This window comes from Taeniopygia guttata, chromosome 6 (genome assembly GCF_048771995.1).
Source record: "Taeniopygia guttata chromosome 6, bTaeGut7.mat, whole genome shotgun sequence".
Lineage (NCBI taxonomy): Eukaryota > Metazoa > Chordata > Aves > Passeriformes > Estrildidae > Taeniopygia > Taeniopygia guttata.
Window position 1 is genome coordinate 33,267,748 of NC_133031.1, and position 5,020 is coordinate 33,272,767.

The following is a 5,020-nucleotide window of genomic DNA, read 5'->3' on the forward strand; positions in this document are numbered from 1 at the left end:
GCCAGTCTTCTGAAAGCATTATGAATATTCACATACCTAGAGAAGTAGTAGAAAAATAAACTTTTCCATGATGTTTCCATAACTAAAGGAGCTTTAGCTGCAGATCATTATTTAACTTGCTGTAGTGTTTAAAGATGGACAGAGAGATGAGTGTTAAAATTTTCAAGCACAACAAGCATTTTCACAAAATACAAAATTGAGTGTACTTTAATTAAAGACGTGTGAGGAATGTGATTTGGGGAAATTTTGCCTTCCACTGGGAAGAACTTTACAGGACATGAGGCAGCACTAAACCCATTGCTGCTCCTCCTCCAGTCACAATAACTCCCTCTTTTCTCTCTCTGCAATTTCCCTTCAGAAAGATTAATTCAACAATGTCTATTCCAGAGTACCAACCTGTGCAAATAACCAGCTCCCCTGTATTTCTCTTTTAGGGTTTTAATACTTTCTGTGGGTGTGGGTATGGATTCACTGCTTCCCCTTCCACACCCACCTCTCTTTTTGGGATGTGCATGAATTCAGCCAGCTCAGACTACACAAAAACTGTCTCTAGGCACAATTTTGATCTACTTCACCATAAAATGTTTTTACTGCCTTTTTATCTGTCAGCATCCTAGAAACAACTTACAGGAAAGGAGTTTTTCTTCTAAGAGTGGCACAGGAGTGATAAGATGACAGAGGGCTCAGATGTTTTGGGCCTAAGGGATGTTTGTTTTATTTTGCCTGGGAAATATCACAATAGCTTATAAAAAACATGCTGTTGACGTGGAAGGAGATAAAGCAAACTGAGATTTTTGTAGAAAACAGCTGTAACTAGCATCACCCTCCCTGCCTGAAATTATTCCAGTGGGAGTGTAGAAGTCATTCCACACTTTGCTTTAAATATTTGTCCTGCTGCAGTGTTGGGGTCTGCAGATGAATGGGGTTTCCCCCTCTGTTCCCAAGAAGGATTTCTTTGGAAGATGATGGTTTGCTCTCTAAGCTGGGCTCATTTCAACAACATTTCTGGGAAAAAAGCACTCCCAACTCTTCCTTGGCCCTGCCACCCTCCTTTCCAGGGGAGGTTTAGGGTGGATATTAGGGGAGGGTTCATCATGGAAAAGGTGATCAAGCATTGGAGCTGCCCAGAGCAGTGGTGGAGTTCCCATCCCTGGAATGATTTAAAAGCTCTGTGGATGTGGCACTGGGGGACATGTGTGGGACTAGCAGATTAATAGATAGATTTAATGATGTTAGAGATCTTTTCCAACCTAAATGACTCTGGAAAATGCAGATTCAAAAATGCTTTTCACTGAGGAGAAAGTAAAGTTGTACCTGTTAGCACAGTCCTTGCTGAGGATCTTAATTTGTATTTATACTCCACAATCAATGACCACACGTTTAGGTTTAACTCAAAAGCTCAGTGACTCCTGCAACTTCTCCTGCAATTGGAAAATCATTTTTTAGTTGGAGCAAAGCTTCACGGTTGGGAAAAAAAATAAGAAAAAGACAAAAAAAAAAAAAAAACACAAACAAAAAAACCCCCAGGCATCTCTGTTTTCCTTGCCATTCCAGGGTAACTTTCTGAGGTAGCACATAAGGTTTCTATATGCTTTGGCAACAAAATGACTCTAAAAATAACTTTCCTCCTGAACACCAGTGAAGTTTCTGTTCTTTTGTACTTCATCTCTGTAGTAAATCATGAAGCACAGAATGGAGCAAGAAAAGAGAATTACACTTTCCAAAGTCATTTTCTTTGCTGCATAAAGCATTTACCCCTGCTGTCAACAAGGTCAAACCATCTCAGAGGAAATGGAAACCTAAAAAAGAGACTGGGAAATACAAAGGAAACTGCATTGAACATTTATGTGGCTCTTTGATGCCTGTTTCTTACACATGTAACAGTGACAGGTACTGAGGTTCTGCTCACCTGCTTCCCCTGAGTATCCTGGAATTTAAAGCCCTGTTTGCACTTGTTGATAAGGCAGATCCTTAAAATAGTGGTTCTTACCAAGAAAAAAAAAATGACTGGAAACATAAACAAGCTCTTACATGGAGACATTTTAGTCAGTTTTAAGATACATTTAACTTTAAAGGGAATAGAATTGTTTTACCAGGTGAGGAATGCCAAATGTACCCAGAATCTCAACATTTGTCTCTGAACATATCAAATAATTGTACAAAATATCATCCTGAGCAGGCTGCTGTTTCCTTTGGGCAAACAGATTCTAAAATAAACTGATGCCATTAATGAAGGCAATTATTTCCTTCAGCAGTTGTTTATTTGAACTGATTAGAAATGCAGTCTGCGTCCTGGCTGGGGAATTTATCCCAGTTCATTCTCCCTAACTTTTTCTCCTAAGAACAACATGACCTTCAGATAATCATTCAGCATATTGCCTTTGTGCTTGTGTCTGGAGAAGGATCTCAGATTGCCATGGAAACAAAAGTTCCTTGTTCTCTTATACTTCCCCATGCTGTGATATCATGTTCACTATATGAACCCTTTTCCAAGCCAGAAATGGAATTGTGGGATTTTCCTGTTTTGAGCACCTCCAAGTGATGGATCAGTTCCTGGTGTAAATGCTGTGAATGCCAAGCAAAGACTGCACCCACCATGTCCTAGATTGAGACTCCAAACCACACCATCATCATTATTTGGGGATATTTACATCAGATCCATCTGCATCAGCCCCATTCTGCTGGAGAAATGAAAATTCTCTACCTACACTTTCCCAGAGTTTTCTTTACTTTTTCCTTCTGTGCTGAACACATGAGAAGAAACAGAATTTTAAGAAAGGCAAAGTTAACCTGTGACATAAACAAAGCCAGAAAAGGAATTTCTGGCATTTTTGCAAAGAACATAATAGGTTTGGGGGGGGCTTTTTATTATTATGGTAACTACATTTCTTCATGCCCCAGAATGTCTGTAGATTTTGTGGTAACAACACATTGCCCTGGCATTTGGCAGCCACTGCTGGGCCAAAGCCAGCAGGATTATCACTAGGAAAGGGAACTGGAGAGGCAGCCTTGGGATTAAAAATTCTCTAATGCTAGCACTACAAAAAGGAGAACTAATATTTTCTTTTTTTTCTAATACTATTTGTGTTTTGTTGATTCATCACCATTGGAAAGACTGCAGCTCTGTACTGGTCAATGGTTTGGAGTTGTCTGCATTGTCCAAAAATGGGCAAGTTTAATGCCTAAATTTTATTTTAACTATAAACCCAAGACAGCACTGAGACAACAGAGATGAGTGGATGACAGTGGTTATATGGAACAGTTGGAGAAAACGGGATGAAATTCCCCTGCTGTGCTCACAGCCTGTCTGGAACGTTCCTTTTTGGTTCACTTGGATGAAAACAGCCACTTCCAGCAAGTCCCCGTGGACATCATCTACCTGCCAACATTTGAATCCCAAAAAGTAATGACTCTCACATTTCAGTCTGGTATTTCCTGGACTGAAATTGCTGCACATGTGCCATGTGGAGTGTGAGCAGCATGTTTAACACATCCCAGGCAGCAGCAGGGAAATGCAGTGTGGGGTTTGTCTGAAAGGTCATTTTTTTCCTGGATTTCTTCAATATCCACAGCCTGAGTGTAGCCTGAGAAGTGTTGGATGAAGGTTCAGTGGGAACTGAAGATGACACGTAAATGTAGAAAAATTTGTTATGCTCAATGTGATAGAGCTGGCAAAAGCATCATCAGAGAGTAGTCCTTAAAATTCTGTTTTTAAAGATTTTGTTTTAAAGACAGAAGAGCTGGGAATTATTCCTTTCAGGTACAAGCAGTATTCATGGCTGGGATTACTTTGGGTGAAGAAATATTTAATGTAATGCAACATTTTCATATGATAACAATGTCTCTGCAAGCTTTATTCCAACCTCAAACTGATTAATTTAGTGACATTTAAAGCCAACATTTGAAGATCTAATTTTATCTTCATAATCACATATTTTTGACAACATACTGAAGGTACCTTCCACAGTTCATTCACTTATGAAAACAGCGAAAATGGAAGAATTAATGTGAAAGGAAGGCGAGGAAATGAGTTTTCACTTGTCACACAGAGATTCATGTCAGACTTACATTACCGGATATGCCAATATAATTTCACAGCTGTGTAATAAACTTGTTTGAACTTAACTTGTAGCCATTAAAAAAGGGCTTGTGCCAACATGCTGGACAAGGCTATTTGACAGGTGAAATGATAGGATTTAAAGGCACAGTGAAGTTCTATTTCTATGCATATTCTTGCTAATAGGTGGCATAACATAAATTATAAAATTTCACTGTTTGAAAGCATCAATATATTTTTCCACACATGACTTCACACTAATTTTGCCCAAAAAAAAGCATTATATAAAAATTACCTTGCATTTTACAATTTATCCAAAGTAATTTTTTTTCCAAAAATCATAGAACAGCTTAGGTTGAAAGAGATTTTTGTGATCTCAGCATCTCCCTTTTTTAACCTGCTTTGCATGCTTAACTATAAGAACTCTTAAATCAGAGTATATTTCTCACAGTGGGGTTAAATTTCCCACTTATCAATGGGATCAACAGTGCTAGGGATACTATTGAATCCAACAGTTTTACCCTCAAGAGTGTCATTATCATTTAGGTTACTGAATTTGGTTTTGGAAATACTGAAATTTAGCCAAATGCACGCCATAGTGCAGCTCAGATATGGTTTTGTTTGCTTCCTACTGGTTATGGAAAACTCAGTCCAAGCAAAACACCTCGGCCTCAATTGAGGCCAGATAAACTTGTCAGCAGAGTGGGGAGTCATTTCCAGAACCATCCATCAGGACTTAAGTGGCTTTATCTCAGAAATAATGATAATATTTTTGAAAGGAAACCACTTGTGACTAAAAGGAAGAAGATCTGCTGGTTCCTCTGATCAGCACCTAGACAAGGAGTTTCTTACTCCCTATTTATTGCTATAACTGGATTGATAACAAAACCGGTAGGAAGCAATTTCAATGTTTTCCTGATATTTTAGAGATGCTGTTATGTGCTTTTATTGTTTATGATGTTC